Here is a 19851-nt window from a genome sequence, read left to right as displayed (position 1 = left end):
TAGGTGAGGTACCGGCCGTCGGTGGCAATATCTGTCGATCTGCCGCCGCGCGTGCCTGTGGTCCTCCCTCTCGCGAGATGCTCCGGAGGTGAGGAGCTCGCGTCGCTCCTTGCCACTCTTTGCGCTCCCTCGCGCGGTGGCTTCCTTGCCCCGACGGGGAGTGGCTAGATCTGGCCGATGTGGACAGCGCCGTTGCCTCCCCTTTCGCCGGTGGCGCGCTCTCTTGCGGTGAGCGCGCCGCCGTCGAGTGGGTTGGCAGCGGCGTCTTTTTACTTTTCCGTCCATCCATATACAACACAAACAAGAGACAGAGAGGTGCACCGTTGCCTTCCCCTTCGCCGGCTGCGCGTTCCCCTTATGTGGTGAGCGCGCCGCCGTCGAACGGATCGACGATGGTGCTACTTTGCCCCGGTTGGGGTGGTTTCGTTGCCTTGCCTTTGCTGTGTCTTTGCGTGTTCCCCTCCTCCCCCTTTTTTTTTGTTTGTTTGCCTTTTCGGATCTGATCCGATTTCTTCCTTTGTTTCCCTTTTGGATGTAGATCCGTTCTTTGCCTCCGAGGAGGTAGGTTCTTCTTCCCCGCACCTCGGCGTGCCGATGCGTGTGGGGATCGAGAGGAACAGGCGCGGCCTTGCGGCGGCGCTTCTTTGCCGGAGATAACTCCGGTGAATTCTTTCTTGTTCTTTGATCTTTGCCCTTCTCGGGTTCATATCGGGAGGGGGAAATCTTTACTTGTACTTATTCATCCGACGACACATCAAAAAAGCCTCGTGGCTCTGATACCATTGATAGATCCCGTGGATCGTCAAAGCTAGATGTGTTCGGTAATAGTAATAGATCATTACCTTGTGATGAACTCGATGAGCTCCCTCCGGTCGTCCATCGTGAGGTGGTGACGACGGTGGGGAAGGAGAGAGATGTGACAGCGGCGGCGATGGACTTCCCATCGCTTCAGTGCATCCCTCTAGATCGGATTAGGGTTAGAGAGTGGGGAACCAGTGGCGGCGGCGAACCTCGTAACCCTTGCCATGGTCCCCACCTCCTCTACATATAGCACTGCGCGACAGGGGCCCACCAGCCTTGCTTGGGCTGGACGCCCCCGATCAGGGCGTGAGTCAAGGTCCAATGGGCCGTTGGGCCCATTGGAAAAGAGATCAATCTAACATTGCTCTCATGTTATCGCCATCTGTTGTAAGATTGGGGTTAGCTCTGCTACATACATGTCCCCATACTACAGCCTGCCCTACCTAGGTAGGACCTGGAGTGGAATTTTTGATGAATCTAAGATCTCACGCGACTACAGAAATATCATGCCATTTGAACGCACGACTACATGGACCCCAGACAAAAGATTGGAGTGTGGCCTTCCTGTTTTTGTGACATCGGACTGCCTGGAAACTGTTGTGGATAAGCCAGAGCAACAATGCAGCATTGGAACAGGATCAGTTGACGAAAATCAAGGAACCACAAGAAGCTCAGAAGAACCTAATCAAATTTGAACTTTTGTTATTATCTGCCAAACTAGGTTACTAATATTCTGAACCCTAAATATGCAGTAGTTGCTCTTGAGCTTATCCTTTTGTAAACTCTGAATCTCTATGTTATCTGCAGTGCTTATATTATACTGTCATGTGTACTATGCAGAGCTTATCCTATGTCAACTGTAACCAACTAGAAAATTAAGTTAGCATGTCGTCATCTCTGAATCTCTATATGGAGTTTACATAGGATAAGCACTGCAGATTTTATCTCTGGATCTCGGGGCAGTTGGTTACAGTTTGATGATTTTCATGGAACTCATGTATGCTCAAATGCTTACTCTCTGCAAGCAAGGATGCTGCAAGATCTTATTTTCTACCACAAATCAGTTTACATTTTTATCCTAATTTCTTCCGGTGATTGCAGTGAATCCAGACCTCCAGCCTACAGAAACTTATTATTAAGGTCCGAACAGGGCCTAAGTGTTACTAAAATAGACGGAGTAAACTGCGGGAGGCAGATACAAAGATAATGTTGCATCGTTGGTCAACTATTTTGCTACTGTTGTGTTCATCATGCCTGTATGGGAATGTATATGTTGAAGCTTCTCCCATTGATAGCTGTGCTGCATTTTTCTGTTCAGTGTTCCATGATGAATCTATATATCACATCAGAACATCGCTGTTTCCAGGATCTTTCTGAACTTGTTTGCAGGCCGTTCTGAACTCTGATGTGCAGTTGCTTTTGTTCCGTGTTTGTTTTCCTTCAGAGTGTTTTTTTCTTTTCTTTTGATGTTTGCAGGACATCTATTCCTAACTTCGTCGAACCTACAGAATCAACCAGCCGGCTATTCTTGAGCTACAAATCACAGGGAGCTAGGCCCCAGGAAAAAACACACGAAGTAAGGATGTTCTTTCGGCAATCCGCAATCAAGGGTCGTGTTTTGGCTCCAGGGATGAACAAAAAAAAATCATAAAAATTCAAAATAATTTGATTTTTTTTAACGACATACATGTCCATTAGACACTTCCAACATTTCAGAGTGCAAATCTTGTACTACTAGACGCTTGTACCCTCCTATATCTCTTCATACTAGCACGACTAATACGATCATCAAAACACTGAAAAAGGAAAACATAAAGTCCACTTCTGTTCTTTCCCAGGTTGTTTCCCTCTCACTGGTTTGTCTGCGCTAGCCACTGCCGTTCACCCGCAAAGAAAACGACCCTCGTTGATGCATTCAAGTTCTAATGAGATCCATTCACATGATCCAGATATACATACCTTTTGTACATAGATTTGATATCTTGTCGCAATGCCTCGCCTTCGAGAAACCTGTCCCCGCTCTCTGAAACATCCACAGCGGCAAGCTCAAAACCATCATTTTCACAAAGCTCGTCCGATTCGAACCACATCTTGGACACCCATTCCTTTCGGAAGGCTGCGTTGTGATCCTCCTCTTCTGGCGAGTTGGCAGCGACAAGGCGGTAGCAGTACACCATTTTGGACTGCCCTGGTCTGAAAGCACGCCCGATCGCCTGGCGCATCACAGAAGGGTTTTCATGGACATCCAGAATGATAACACGCGATGCACCAACAAGGGAGATGCCCTCCCCGCATGCCTTGATGGAACCAAAGAAAACCTTGGCATCCGGTGATTGGTTGAATCTCTCAACCACCTTGTGTCGCTGATCTGGAGTTGATTCATCGGTCATGCTGAAAATGTGCACCTCTGGAATCCATCCTTTTTCTCTTATGACCAGCATTTCCAAGAAAATGTTAGAATAAATCCGAGGCACTCCGTCGATCATCCGAGGACCAAGCAATCACACGAGCACGACACCGAGATTTGTTAACGAGGTTCACCGATATGGCTACATCCCCGGGGCATGACTACGGGCGCTCCTCCCCGTGACACCGTCACAATACCGCATCCTGGCCGTCCTGGGTGCCGGCACACGTCGCCGGCTTCCCCTGCACACGCCTGTGCTATTATGTTAGCATAGGTTACATCGTGTGTCTACCCCCGTTATATATGAGAGGCCTAGGATACAAGTGTCCTATCAGGACACGACTCCATATCCTGTCTAAACACAATACTAATCAGAGTTCAACTGTAACCTATCTTGTACAAGAATATTCGACACAACTCTAACAGAAAATCAGAGAACGCACGTACCGGCTGAACACGAGTACCTTCTCTCCCGCGGCTACTGAAAGAGACAACATATTGTATATAAACTTTGCCTTTGCCCCCACCTTTATATCAATTCCACGCATGATGGAACCGATCTTCTCAACGACTACATCTCGGTTCTTGTCTTTAATGTTCTGGATATCCTTTAAGCATGGATGAAGAGAAACAGCACTGCATTTTGCACTTTTGCTGAATTTCACAAGTCCCACCAAAGCCCTCAGGATCTCTTCCTGCTCGGTACTCATTTTCAGAAACACGGTCAAGTCCAAAAGTCCTGGTAGCTCCTCCGAAAGCTCACCTTGATAGTAGTGGAGCACATTTGCAGTTAGCTCACGTAAGCTCTGGATGATCATCGCTCTCATTTTATCATTTGCATCCTTTTGAAGGTTTTCTTCAACCAAATCACAGAACTTATCTAAAATGTTCTTTGACCTTGCATTCTTCCCCAACATGTCCACCTTGCTCAGTACGCGCTTCACTATCGCACGAGACTGCTTCGTTTTCAAGAATTTTGGACGGACAAGGTTCAAGATGTTGAAGATCTCCTTTACATGATTCTGAAACAAGGTTCCTGAGAGCACTACTTTTCTAGGAGTTCTTATACTTCAAAGTGCATTGAGTAGGTCAGTTTGCTCATTTCTCGGAGTGTGGCCTTCATCTAGAATGACAAGGCTTGGGACCTCCAGCAACTTCTCTTGGCACGTGACTGCTTCTGCTTTATACGTCTGATCCGACACTATGCATGCAAATTGCTGATATCCTAGCAGCAATATGCTTCTCTTTTCTTCCCACAGGTTCAACACTTTGAGTTGTTCAGACCGGTTATCAGCTTTGGAGGAGTAGAAGTAGTCATACAGGGGAATGGGCATGTCCTTAATTTGCCAACGGACAAATTATGTTCTCCATGTTGCCAGAACGCCCTTTGGAAGGATAATCAATGGCCTTCCTGCCGGGTATCTGGCCAGGAAGCTTTGAACAAAGCTAATCAGCATGAAGGTCTTTCCAGAACCTGGTGCATGTGCTAGAATAAAACCTCCAGGGTTTTTCTCATCTGCTAAGTTCTTGATCAAGAAGTTAAAACCTTCCACTTGGTGAGGTTTCATCCGTTCTGAATGCTGAGGGTGGATTGATAGAGCACCAGGGATAACTTGAAGAATATCTCCTGAGGGATTGGTAGTTGCCTCCAGATCATTGCACTTTCTGGGTTCTTGCCGGTACGTTCTGGAGGATTGATTGCGCTGATTTGAACAGAGAAAGTAGAAATTAACAAAAAAAATGAACTGAATTAGTAAAAATCTAAAACACATGTAATGGGTGCTCGTATAGGAAATTTGTTTGATCTATCGATCATTAATGACAAATATCCGAGGAATTTTATTATGACCGATGACATCCAGCACTAATCATAAATGAGTTGATTGACAAGACACTATAACTAGTTGATGTTGTGATGCCAAATGAAGTTGTGTACTTTGAATATTTTAGTAATATTTATCTCTAGAGTATTCAAGAAAGTAAATTGGACTAATTTGGATTGGAAACTCCGTACCTTTTCCCGCTGCAACTCAAAAATATTCTCGATGAGTTGCTGGATCAAACCGCAAACACGGCACAGAATGCCCAAATCATCTTTCGTCAGGAAGTCATGATGACAATCATCCACCACTTCAGAACTATTCTTCATTGACGGAGCAATACTGGGATCACTTCCAATGGTCTGCTTAGATAAATTATGTTGGTCAGACTTATCAAAAAGCAAGTGAATGGTACATAACAATACAAAGCAAATGTGTAAAGGAACACAATTAAGAAAACCAGTAGTATGATGATGGCAAAGCATCAAATATGTGTGTGAAAAAGATTTGATGCAAATGCAGAACTGGCTATTTCAAGACAACCAGAAAGATCGTGTGCTCCAACTCTAAACCTTTCAGTAATAAAATGCAAAATAGGGTCACATAACTGACCTCGGGCATTATGGGTAAGACAGCATTCACTTTTTTTTCTTCATAATATTCATCAAGTACTAGAAGGAGAAATGGTGCTCATTATATGCCTGTACTACAAATATTATATTCTATGGGGCGTGTATGCTGAGAACAATTTCATTACTGCAGGCATGAAAACAATTATCAAGGGAGCTAGGCACATAAGTAATCCATCATGAAATGTTGAGATCTAACTTGATATAAGAAACAAATAAAGGGGAAGATGTACTCCCTTTCTCTACAAAGATAACCGCAAGGAGTTTATTAAACAGATACCTTCGACATTGCCAGTGCAACCGACATGTCCTTCCAAAGGTCATCCAGTTCATCAGCTGGATTGTCAATGGTATCACTGTGATTATAATTCCCCTTTGCGTTGGATTTGTTAAACCGCAAGATACTTGGACGTAGTTAGGATAGAGATAGACTATGGATAGTTATTCAAACTACTTATCTCTCTTTATGTATTTAAATATTCTATCTTATTCTATCTCGAGTTTACTTCCTCTCCAAGATGTAACTCCTTTCAAACCTATCTTGTACGCATATCTACAGGTTTGCACCCTGCTATATAACATGCGACACGTCGCCCTCATCGGGTAAGACGTTTCCGCTAAGTCGCACATGGTATACAGAGCCCTTCCTCCTCCTAGCATCTAGCTTTCCATCGCCATTATGCCGCAGCCATGTCTTCCTCCGGATCCTCCCACCCAAGCCTCAATGGCTAGATCACGGAGAAGCTTACCCGCACCAACTACGTTCTGTGGCGCGCCCAGATCGTACCGCAGCTGAGGGGCGCCGACGTCTTCGGCTACGTCGACGGATCCTCACCGGAACCGGCCAAAACCCTAGTCTCCACCGACAAAGATGGGAAGGCCACCACTACGTCCAATCCCCTTCACCCAACCTGGGTCAGGGAGGACCAGCAGGTTCTCGGGTACCTGCTCAACAACCTCTCCAATGAGGTGCTTGTCCAGGTGACCGCGATCACCACGGCGGGCGCACTCTGGGCGGCTCTGGCGGGCATGTTCTCGTCGCAGTCGCTCAGCCGCGTGAACAACATTCGCACGGCCCTCATCAGCGCTCAGAAGGGGACACAATCCGTCTCCACCTTCTTCGCCTATATGTGCGGGCTCGCAGATGAGCTTGCTGCTGTCGGCAAGCCACTTCTAGACGATGAACTCGTCTCCTACATCCTCCATGGGCTGGATATGGACTACCAGCCCCTGGTCTCTGCCCTTGATGCTCGGGTCACGCCGGTCTCGCTGGATGAGCTCTTCTCCATGATGAGCAACTTCAACCAGCGCGTGGCTCTCTTCCATAGCTCGGGCGGGTCCAAATCTTCTGCAAACGCGGCGTACCGTGTCCGCGGCAGTCGTGGTCAGCGCGGCTCGCCTCACAACGCGGGGAGAAGCGGCGGCTCCAACAACAACTCCTCTCGCACCGGCCGGTCCCCCTCCACCAACAATCGGGGCCGGCGTGGTGGCTCCAATCGATCTCGGCAGGAGGCCTCTCGGTGCCAGATTTGTGGCAAACCAGGACATACCTGTGACAGCCCGATGCCGACGTTCCAGCAGATTCCCTTTCCTTTCCGTTTTCGTCGTGTGTCTGTTTTATTTTGTCGCATCATTCGCATCATCTGCATTGCATCGGCGTCTCTGTTGCCGTCAGTTTTCAAAACTTGAATCCGTTGTTAGTTGTCGGTTAACGTCGTTGTTCGTTCCGAGCCTGACCGCACACGCACGCGCCCGCGGCACCGTCGAAACCCTGTTTTAAAAGTGTGCGTCAAACTTTCTCTGATCGAGGTGAAACTCGGCATGCGGTCGTGATTAGTTATAGCTAGGCCGCCTGTCGGAATTCGTCGCGATCGGAGTTCGTCTGGTACCCGAACGGTCGACCGTAGCGGCACCGTATTCGGTCTACTGTCGGACGTCTGTCGTTGTTTTAAAATTGTTGCCGCGCCGCCCGTTTCCCCTCTCATCTCCGTACATCCCCTCTACACGGTCACGTATCCATTCCCGCGTTCGGAATCGTCCGAATCCGACCCCGCGGTTGGATCGGGAACGCGATTCCGGTTAACCGAGCCCCCCCCGTTTGTCTATTTATACCCCACCATCACATTTAGACAGCCATCCCTAACCTGCCTCGTTTTCCGCGCCCGAAACCCTAGCAGCCGCCCACTCTCTCTCCTCCCCCTCCACTGCGCAGCCGCCAGCCCGCCCAGCCCGGATCGGGCCCTCTCGGGCCCATCTGACCGGCCGCCGCCGGGGCCCTGCTCGCGCCGCCTCCTGCCTAGTGCTCCCGTCAGCCGCCGCGCTGCCGTGCTCCTCCCTCGGCCCCGCGCCGTTCCCAGCCGCCTCCTGCGTCAACTGCCGGCCGCCGCCATGACCCAACCCCGGCCGCTGCTCGCCGGAGAGCCGCCTCCCCGAGCCGCCTGCCCGGAAGAAGACCCCGCCGCCTGCAGCTCCATGTCCCGCCGCCACCGCCGTCGCCTACCTCGCCTTGTCGCCGCCGCCCGGCCAGGACACGGGGAGCTTCGGCTCGCCTCGCCTCGTTCCCGTCGCCGGCGTCACGCCCTGCAGCTCGACCATCGGAGCCGCTGCCGCGAGCTCCCTCCCTCGATCCCGATCTGGATCGGGAGGAGCGGCTCGCTCGCCCTGTTGACCGAGCTACCCAGGCCGGCGCCTCCCCGGCCCAGCTCCGAGCCGGCCCACCTGGCCACGCCCTCGCCTTCGCTCGCCTCGGCCTGCCAGGCCCGTGGCCCAGCTCAGCACCGCGCCAGGCCGGCCTCCCACGTGGGTCGCCCCCTCCTCCAACTCCCCAGTGCCCCGGCCTGCCTCCTCCTCCCCTGCAACCTGGGCCGAGACCAGCTAGGGTGAGCAGCCCCTAATCCCGCCATGTGCCTTTAATAGTATCTTGAGCTGCCCTTTCGGTCCATTTAGATTTAGGAATTTTAGGAATTAATAAGTTCCAGTAAATAGACGTATATTTAAAACGCGTGTATCTTTTAAACCGTTAGTCCGATCGCGATGTATCGTATATCGTTTTGGTGTAGAATTTCGTGTAGAATACGATTTAGCAACTTGCATATTTATTTGACGTTGTTTGACGTATCGTATGCATGGTTTTACGTACTGTCTCAATAGGAAAGTCTGGAATCGGTTATATTTTGTTGCTGTCTTGTCTTGCTTCTAGCTTGTGATGTGTAGCTCTTTTGAGGTTGGTCCAATGGAGTTAGTTGTACCCCTTGGGTTTCTCTAGCATGCTGTAAATTTCATGCCATTTGGAGTCCTGTAGCTATAGGTTTGGCTGCTGTCAATATTGCTTCAGACTGAAAACTGCACTTTCATGAGGTGTAATTTTCACTAAGTCTGTAATAGTGTGTGGGAAGCCATTTTGTGACTTCTTTCCCTAGTGTTCCTTGCTGCCACGCTAGTTGTTGTTAGTTGTTTGTAGTAGTGCTTCTTGCCCTCTTTCGTGCCATGCCTTGCTTGAGTTTATCGGAGTTGTGTAGCCGTAGTTGTGGGGCGTAGAATATGCTATGTGGCTGATTTTGGCAGATTGTAGTGATTTCTTGTTTTGCCCGTAGTTTTTGAACCGTAGCTCCGATTTGATCGTGTCCTACATGAAACTTGCTTAGGATCTTGTGTAGTTTCATTTTCTCTTGTTGTTTGAATGTTTTGAGGTGCTCGTGACCGTTGTTGCACACATATTGCATTCATGCCATCATATCTTGCGGTGCTTGTAACTTTTGATCCGTAGCTCCGTTGGAGATGTTCTTTATGTGTAGATTGCTTGCCATGACGCGTAGAATCACATGAACCTATTTGTTTTGCTGTTTAATAACCAATTAAATGCATTAGTTCAGATCTGGACAGAATTGTAAATTAACATGTGAGGTCGTCTCGGAGATGCTATATGTCATTTCTGACCTCATTTAAAATGCCTAGATAGGTAGATTAATTGCGCTTCACCTCTTGCCATGTTTAACAACATGTAATATTGACGTGTACCTAATCGGGATAGAACTAAATAATAAGCGTGGAGTTTCGTCAATATGCAACTCGTTGCATATTGAACTTCACTTAATGTGTAGTGTTTGATTGTGTGAATTGTCATGTCGTGACTTGCATGTATTCAACTGCTCATGCATCATATGTGTTGTGCATCGTGTGGTGAATTCCGTGTGTTGATTTGTGTTTCCGGTTTGCTTCGTCTCGATAGAGTTCCGCGGCGTGCCGGATTGTGAGGACCCGTTCGACTACGTCGGTTCGTCTGCTTCACGGAGGCATTCTTCTTCCAAACGGGATCTCAGGCAAGATGATCATTTCCCCAGATACCATTACTATCGTTGCCATGCTAGTTTTACCGTTTCTATCGATTATGTCACGTTGCCTACCACCTGTTAAATACCAGCCTCTCAACAATGCCATGATAACCCTCAACCTATTCGACCTAGCAAACCACTGATTGGCTATGTTAATGCTTGCTTAACCCTGTTGATAGCGTTGCTAGTTGCAGGTGCAGTTGCTTCCATGTGAAAGCATGGGTTCCTTGTCATATCACCATATTAATGCTATTTAATTTAATGCACCTATATACTTGGTAAAAGGTGGAAGGCTCGGCCTTTCTAGCCTGGTGTTTTGTTCCACCTTTGCCCCTTAGTTTCGGCTACCGGTGTTATGTTCCATATTTGAGCGCTCCTAACACGATCGGGGTTGTTATGGGGACCTCCTTGATAATTCGTTTTAGATTAAAGCTGGTCTGGCAAGGCCCAACATTGGTACTATTTGCTCAACATAATAACTTGATAAAACTGAAATGCATAGGGAGTTAGCGCTACCCGAGGAGTAATTCAACATAATACAGGGGGGCCAGTGCTGTTGGTGCTGGTCCAAAACTAGAGCCGTTTGCGGGGCCAACCCGGGGCAACTCGAGAGATTTCTATCAGGCCACCGTACGCTGTGCTTATCCGTCGTGTCCTGAGAACGAGATACGCGGCTCCTATCGGGATCGTCGACACGCCGGGCGGCCTTGCTGGATTAGTTTTACCTTTGACGAGATATCTTGTGCATCGGGATTCCGGTGATGCTTTGGGTAATCTCAGAGTTGAGGATTTCCACTAGGGAATCCGACGAGATCGCGAGCTTCATGATTGAGGATTTCTATGCGGCTTGTGGTAATTTGTGATGGACTAGTTGGAGCACCCCTGCAGGGTTAAATCTTTCGGAAAGCCATGCCCGCGGTTATGTGGCAACGTGGAAACTTTGTTTAACACTGGTTCTAGATAACTTGAAATTAACTTAATTAAAACATGCCAACCGTGTGCGTAACCGTGACTGTCTCTTTCATGAGTTCCTTCTCCGATCGAGGACACGGTGGGGTTATGTCTGACGTAGGTTGGTGTTCAGGATCATTCATTTGATCATCTGTAGTTCACGTCCGTTATGCGTAGATCGTCCCCCTCTTATTTCTGGTACTCGTAAGTTTAGCCACCAAACATATGCTTAGCCGCTGCTGCAACCTCACCACTTAACCTTACCTCACCCATAAAGCTTTGCTAGTCTTGATACCTTTGGAAATGAGATTGCTGAGTCCCCTGTGGCTCACAGATTACTACAACACCAGTTGCAGGTACAGGTAAAGGTTACTAGACGCGAGCGCGTTGATTGTTCATTTGGAGTTGCTTCTTCTTCTTCTTCTTCATCGATCTAGGATGGGTTCCAGGCCGGCAGCCTGGGATAGCAAGGATGGACGTCGTTCTTATTTTTCTCGTTTGTTTTCGTCCGTAGTCGGACCCTGCTCTTACTCTTGATGATTATGTAATGTACTGATGTGACTCTGATGTAGCTTGTGGCGAGTGTAAGCCAATTCTATATGTATCTCTTCTTTTCAGTACATGTACTTGTAACGATATCCATTCTTGCGACACGACGAGATGCGCTTCTATCCCTAACGAGGCCTTCGTGCCAAATTGAAGATAGGGTCGCATCTTGGGCGTGACAATACCGCCAAAGATTGCTGGTACCGTTATGATGAGGATGATGCCTCCTCTCAAGACGAAGACAAAGTTGCCGCTGCTGCGGATGGCTCCTATGGAATCGACACCAACTGGTACACTAGTGGAAAACGGGCCTTTGGCCGGGACCCTTTAGTCCCGGCCTGCCTCTGGGCCGGCACTAAAGGCCTGGCCACGTCGCCCCAATTCTCAATGCCTCCCTCGAGGCTTTAGTCCCGGCCCGTAAGGAGCCTTTAGTCCCGGTTCGTGTCCCAACCCGGGACTAAAGGGCTACGCGGTGGGCAGTGGTGGTGGCAACCATTCGTATCCCCCTTTAGTCCCGGTTGGTGGCTCAACCGGGGACTAAAGGCCTAACACGTGGCCTGCCGTAGTGGTGGCAACCGTTGGTATACCTCTTTAGTCCCGGTTGGTGGCTCAACCCGGGACTAAAGGCCCAAACGGTTTGCATCCCGCGTCGCTTCGGGCGATGAAAAGCACGAACCGAAGCAGAGTCGCCATTTCTCTATTTCTTCTTCTCTCTCGCTCTCCCTCTCTGTTCTCCTCCTCTCTTCTTCCCTTCTCTTCTTCCACCATGCCAACTCGCTTTGAAAAGGTGCTCGCACATGGCACGACCATGCTCGATGTCGTGTACACGAACGAGAGCAGGGAGGTGCCGTTTTTTCTTGAACAGTTGAAGGAACGATGGCTTGACGCCGCAATGGATCATGAGAAGTTCTTGGGGCTTGATCTGGAGTACACGGCCGATCAACACGGTGTTGCCGTCATCCAACTATGCTTCGCACACCATGTCTTGATCTTCCAATGGGCGAGGTAAGTTTTGAGGCTTTCTTTGATCCAAGATAATGACATTGTAAGTTTATTTGTTTCAATCATAGTTGGTTCCCTTCAAATAGTTGTAGTGAAACAATTTTGATTAGTTGAAGGGGAACAAAATCTAATTGGAATAGTGTTCCATAATCTGAAAAATCGTATTAGAATCAACTAGTGTTTAATATGTTCCATTGGAATCATAATTGGTTCCCTTCAAATAGTTGTAGTGAAACAATTTTGATTAGTTGAAGGGGAACACAATCTGATTGGAATAGTGTTCCATAATCTGAAAAATCGTATTAGAATCAACTAGTGTCTAATATGTTCCATTGGAATCATAGTTGGTTTGCTTCAAATAGTTGTGGTGAAACAATTTTGATTAGTTGAAGGGAACACAATCTGATTGGAATAGTGTTCCACAATCTGAAAAATCTGATTGGTTCAATATGTTCCATTGAAATCATAGTTGTAGTGATACAATATTATGCGGTGTTCTTTGATCCAAGGTTATGAAAATTGCATATAGCTACTGATCTCTCTAGGTTCCATTGGATAGCAATATGATATGTCATAGTCATGAAAATTGCATATAGCTAGTGATCTGTCTAGGTTCCATTGGATAGCTATAGTGATCTCTCTAGGTTCCATTGCATATGTTCTATTTGAATCCTAAAGATAGTTTTCTCTTTAGTTGTAGTGAAACATGTTTCCTTATTGCAGCAGTATGTAACATTTGTTCCATTTTAATTTGTTTCTGTTGCAGTAGTGACAAGCATTGTCCAGAACTCATGGACTTCCTTCGCAACGGCATCACTTTTGCTACCGTTGACATAAGGAACGACAAGCTAAAGATGAGGTACAACTTCGGTATTGAGATACCAACTGGTTGCCTCATTGATCTCCAAACGGTATTCAGGCTTCGACATGTCAGGACTTCGATGGCTCATATGGCAGTTGCCTTGATTGACGAGGAATATGGTGATATGAAGACCAGTTTCCCAAAGTCTCAGCACAAACTTTGGGAGAAGGCCCCACTTGATCGTATCAACATTGAGTATGCAGCAAAAGATGCATACGTTTCATACGAGTTGTACCGCAAGATTCGAGTCGTCAACTATGGCCAGCGTCACCTCGAGGAAGGTGGACATTCTGATTCAGACGATTTAGACGAGTAGTGTTCTCAACGTCGAACACTTGTATATATATATCTATGGTAGCTATTATTATGTACTGTTTGGACTAGTATCATGTACTGCTTGGACCAATTTATATATGTCTAGTTTCTGTTTGTGCCATTATAGTTTCCAAATTTGAACGGTTTAGCCCTTTCTAACTTCATTTGCTACTTTTGAATGGTTTAGCCCTTTCTAACTTCATGGTATCATGCATTTCGACCACATATATATACAAAAAGTCTTCAGTTCAAATAAGTTCAAAAAATGAAATCCCTTTTGTAACAGATCTGTTTTTGATTAAAACAGTCATTTAAAAATGAAAGACCATTAGTCCCACGTGGCGTGCAGCGGAACCACGTGGCGTGCCGCGGAACCACTTTTGTTGTGGGGGTCGCTTTTCCTTCTTCTCCTTGTGCTAGATATTTGTTATGCATTAGGGAAAGAAGGAATAGCGACCATCATCGACGCTCAAAAAATCAGGTGAGGGAGTGTCCACCATACATGAGAAAAGAAGAATGCCGTCTGTTGTTGTGGGGGTTGCTTCTCCTTCTTCTCTTTGTGCTAGATATTTGTTATGCACTAGGATAAGGAGTAGCGACCATCATCGACGGTCGAAAAATCAGGTGAGGGAGTGTCCACCATACATGAGAGAAGAAGAATGTCGACTGTTGCTGTTGGGGGTCGTTTCTCCTTCTTCCCCTTGTGCTAGATATTGGTTATGCACTAGGGGAAGTAGGAGTAGCGACCATCATCGACGGTTGAAAAATCAGGTGAGCTAGTGTCCACAATATATGAGAGAAGAAGAATGTCGTCTCTTATTGTGGAGGTCACTTCTACTTCCAAAGAGATTGTCCATTTTGTACACGAAGTGCATCCAATTTTTAACGTAACCCTCTCAACTTTCTCGCACATGCTATGTGAGTGAAATGATGATAGCATGCCAACTTTCAACATTTTCAGAGTTCATTTGTAGTGTTTTTCAATTTCAGGGTCAACTAGCTCAAAAAAAAGTAAATGCACGAAGAATACCAAATGAAGTCAGAAATTGTTGAAATTTTGTGATGTGCCTTTGAATTGTGCATTTTGAACACACAAAAAGTAAGGAGTTCAAATAAGTTCAAAAAAATCAAATCCCTTTGTAAGAGATGAGTTCTCGTTCGAAACCCTCATACTTCGAGAGAGATTATCCGTTTTGTACACGAAGTGCATCCAGTTTTTTTCGTAGCCCTCTCAAATTTTTAACACATGCTATGTGGGTGAAATGATGATAGCATGCCAACTTTCAACATTTTCAGAGTTCATTTGTAGTGCTTTTCAATTTCAGGGTCAACTAGCTCAAAAAAAATAAGTAAATGCACGAAGAATACCAAATGAAGTGAGAAATTGTTGAAATTTTGCGATGTGCCTTTGAATGGTGCATTTTTAACACACAAAAAGTATGGAGTTCAAATAAGTTCGAAAAAATGAAATCCCTTTGTAAGAGATGAGTTCTCGTTCGAAACCCTCATACTTCGAGAGAGATTGTCCGTTTTGTACACGAAGTGCATCCAGTTTTGTCGTAGCCCTCTCAACTTTTTAACACATGCTATGTGGGTGAAATGATTATAGCATGCCAACTTTCAACATTTTCAGAGTTCATTTGTAGTGCTTTTCAATTTATGGGTCAATTAGCTCAAAAAAATAACTAAATGCACGAAGAATACTAAATGAAGTCCGAAGTTGTTGAAATTTTGTGATGTGTCTTTGAATGGTGCATTTTGAACACACAAAAAGTATGGAGTTCAAATAAGTTCAAAAAAAATGAAATCCCTTTGTAAGAGATGAGTTCTCGTTCGAAACCCTGATACTTCGAGAGAGATTGTCCGTTTTGTACACGAAGTGCATCCAGTTTTTGTCGTAGCCCTCTCAACTTTTTAACACATGCTATGTGGGTGAAATGATGATAGCATGCAAACTTTCAACATTTTCAGAGTTCATTTGTAGTGCTTTTCAATTTCAAGGTCAACTAGCTCAAAAAAAAATAAGTAAATGCACGAAGACTACCAAATGAAGTCAGAAATTGTTGAAATTTTGTGATGTGCCTTTGAATGGTGCATTTTGAACACACAAAAAGTATGGAGTTCAAATAAGTTCAAAAAAATGAAATCCCTTTGTAAGAGATGAGTTCTCGTTCGAAACCGTGATACTTCTAGAGAGATTGTCCGTTTTGTACACAAAGTGCATCCAGTTTTGTCGTAGCCCTCTCAACTTTTTAACACATGCTATGTGGGTGAAATGATGATAGCATGCCAACTTTCAACATTTTCAGAGTTCATTTGTAGTGCTTTTCAATTTATGGGTCAACTAGCTCAAAAAAATAAGTAAATGCACGAAGAATACTAAATGAAGTCCGAAGTTGTTGAAATTTTGTGATGTGTCTTTGAATGGTGCATTTTGAACACACAAAAAGTATGGAGTTCAAATAAGTTCAAAAAAATGAAATCCCTTTGTAAGACATGAGTTCTCGTTCGAAACCCTGATACTTCGAGAGAGATTGTCCGTTTTGTACACGAAGTGCATCCAGTTTTTGTCGTAGCCCTCTCAACTTTTTAACACATGCTATGTGGGTGAAATGATGATAGCATGCCAACTTTCAACATTTTCAGAGTTCATTTGTAGTGCTTTTCAATTTCAGGGTCAACTAGCTCAAAAAAATAAGTAAATGCACGAAGAATACCAAATGAAGTCAGAAATTGTTGAAATTTTGTGATGTGCCTTTGAATGGTGCATTTTGAATACACAAAAAGTATGGAGTTCAAATAAGTTCAAAAAAATGAAATCCCTTTGTAAGAGATGAGTTCTCGTTCGAAACCCTCATACTTCGAGAGAGATTGTCCGTTCTGTACACGAAGTGCATCCAGTTTTTGTCGTAGCCCTCTCAACTTTTTAACACATGCTATGTGGGTGAAATGATGATAGCATGCCAACTTTCAACATTTTCAGAGTTCATTTGTAGTGCTTTTCAATTTCAGGGTCAACTAGCTCAAGAAAATGAGTAAATGCACGAAGAATACCAAATGAAGTCAGAAGTTGTTGAAATTTTGTGATGTGCCTTTGAATGGTGCATTTTGAACACACGAAAAGTATCGAGTTCAAATAAGTTCAAAAAAATGAAATCCCTTTGTAAGAGATGAGTTCTCGTTCGAAACCCTCATACTTCGAGAGAGATTGTCCGTTTTGTACACGAAGTGCATCCAGTTTTTGTCGCAGCCCTCTCAAATTTCTAACACATGATATGTGGGTGAAATGATGATAGCATGCCAACTTTCAACATTTTCATAGATCATTTGTAGTGCTTTTCAATTTCAGGGTCAACTAGCTCAAAAAAAAAGTAAATGCACGAAGAATACCAAATGAAGTCAGAAATTGTTGAAATTTTGTGATGTGCCTTTGAATTGTGCATTTTGAACACACAAAAAGTATGGAGTTCAAATAAGTTCAAAAAAATGAAATCCCTTTGTAAGAGATGAGTTCTCGTTCAAAACCGTGATACTTCGAGAGAGATTGTCCGTTTTGTACACGAAGTGCTTCCAGTTTTTGTCGTAGCCCTCTCAACTTTTTAACACATACTATGTGGGTGGAATGATGATAGCATGCCAACATTCAACATTTTCAGAGTTCATTTGTAGTGCTTTTCAATTTCAGGGTCAAGTAGCTCAAAAATAAATAAATAAATGCACGAAGAATACCAAATGAAGTGAGAAATTGTTGAAATTTTGTGATGTGCCTTTGAATGGTGCATTTTCAACACACAAAAAGTATGGGGTTCAAATAAGTTCAAAAAAATGAAATCCCTTTGTAAGAGATGAGTTCTCGTTCGAAACCCTCATACTTCGAGAGAGATTGTCCGTTCTGTACACGAAGTGCATCCAGTTTTTGTCGTAGTCCTCTCAACTTTTTAACACATGCTATGTGGGTGAAATGATGATAGCATGCCAACATTCAACATTTTCAGAGTTCATTTGTAGTGCTTTTCAATTTCAGGGTCAAGTAGCTCAAAAATAAATAAATAAATGCACGAAGAATACCAAATGAAGTGAGAAATTGTTGAAATTTTGTGATGTGCCTTTGAATGGTGCATTTTCAACACACAAAAAGTATGGGGTTCAAATAAGTTCAAAAAAATGAAATCCCTTTGTAAGAGATGAGTTCTCGTTCGAAACCCTCATACTTCGAGAGAGATTGTCCGTTCTGTACACGAAGTGCATCCAGTTTTTGTCGTAGCCCTCTCAAGTTTTTAACACATGCTATGTGGGTGAAATGATGATAGCATGCCAACTTTCAACATTTTCAGAGTTCATTTGTAGTGCTTTTCAATTTCAGGGTCAACTAGCTCAAGAAAATGAGTAAATGCACGAAGAATACCAAATGAAGTCAGAAGTTGTTGAAATTTTGTGATGTGCCTTTGAATGGTGCATTTTGAACACACGAAAAGTATGGAGTTCAAATAAGTTCAAAAAAATGAAATCCCTTTGTAAGAGATGAGTTCTCGTTCAAAACCCTCATACTTCGAGAGAGATTGTCCGTTTTGTACACGAAGTGCATCCAGTTTTTGTCGTAGCCCTCTCAACTTTTTAACACATGCTATGTGGGTGAAATGATGATAGCATGCCAACATTCAACATTTTCAGAGTTCATTTGTAGTGCTTTTCAATTTCAGGGTCAAGTAGCTCAAAAATAAATAAATAAATGCACGAAGAATACCAAATGAAGTGAGAAATTGTTGAAATTTTGTGATGTGCCTTTGAATGGTGCATTTTCAACACACAAAAAGTATGGGGTTCAAATAAGTTCAAAAAAATGAAATCCCTTTGTAAGAGATGAGTTCTCGTTCGAAACCCTCATACTTCGAGAGAGATTGTCCGTTCTGTACACGAAGTGCATCCAGTTTTTGTCGTAGCCCTCTCAACTTTTTAACACATGCTATGTGGGTGAAATGATGATAGCATGCCAACTTTCAACATTTTCAGAGTTCATTTGTAGTGCTTTTCAATTTCAGGGTCAACTAGCTCAAGAAAATGAGTAAATGCACGAAGAATACCAAATGAAGTCAGAAGTTGTTGAAATTTTGTGATGTGCCTTTGAATGGTGCATTTTGAACACACGAAAAGTATGGAGTTCAAATAAGTTCAAAAAAATGAAATCCCTTTGTAAGAGATGAGTTCTCGTTCAAAACCGTGATACTTCGAGAGAGATTGTCCGTTTTGTACACGAAGTGCATCCAGTTTTTGTCGTAGCCCTCTCAACTTTTTAACACATGCTATGTGGGTGAAATGATGATAGCATGCCAACATTCAACATTTTCAGAGTTCATTTGTAGTGCTTTTCAATTTTAGGGTCAAGTAGCTCAAAAATAAATAAATAAATGCACGAAGAATACCAAATGAAGTGAGAAATTGTTGAAATTTTGTGATGTGCCTTTGAATGGTGCATTTTCAACACACAAAAAGTATGGGGTTCAAATAAGTTCAAAAAAATGAAATCCCTTTGTAAGAGATGAGTTCTCGTTCGAAACCCTCATACTTCGAGAGAGATTGTCCGTTCTGTACACGAAGTGCATCCAGTTTTTGTCGTAGCCCTCTCAACTTTTTAACACATGCTATGTGGGTGAAATGATGATAGCATGCCAACTTTCAACATTTTTAGAGTTCATTTGTAGTGCTTTTCAATTTCAGGGTCAACTAGCTCAAGAAAATGAGTAAATGCACGAAGAATACCAAATGAAGTCAGAAGTTGTTGAAATTTTGTGATGTGCCTTTGAATGGTGCATTTTGAACACACGAAAAGTATGGAGTTCAAATAAGTTCAAAAAAATGAAATCCCTTTGTAAGAGATGAGTTCTCGTTCAAAACCCTCATACTTCGAGAGAGATTGTCCGTTTTGTACACGAAGTGCATCCAGTTTTTGTCGTAGCCCTCTCAACTTTTTAACACATGCTATGTGGGTGAAATGATGATAGCATGCCAACATTCAACATTTTCAGAGTTCATTTGTAGTGCTTTTCAATTTCAGGGTCAAGTAGCTCAAAAATAAATAAATAAATGCACGAAGAATACCAAATGAAGTGAGAAATTGTTGAAATTTTGTGATGTGCCTTTGAATGGTGCATTTTCAACACACAAAAAGTATGGGGTTCAAATAAGTTCA

The 19851-nt window shown here is 44.3% G+C and overlaps 1 pseudogene; it reads right to left on the bottom strand.

The window, feature by feature from the left end:
• Positions 1 to 1581: 1581 nt before the first annotated feature.
• Positions 1582 to 19851, bottom strand: part of LOC123425481 — a 61738-nt pseudogene continuing 43468 nt past the window's right edge.

The sequence above is a fragment of the Hordeum vulgare genome, chromosome 2H, assembly GCF_904849725.1.
Source record: "Hordeum vulgare subsp. vulgare chromosome 2H, MorexV3_pseudomolecules_assembly, whole genome shotgun sequence".
NCBI lineage: Eukaryota > Viridiplantae > Streptophyta > Magnoliopsida > Poales > Poaceae > Hordeum > Hordeum vulgare.
The sequence above is the reverse complement of the archived record's forward strand: the minus strand, read 5'-3'. Positions and strand labels throughout refer to the sequence as shown.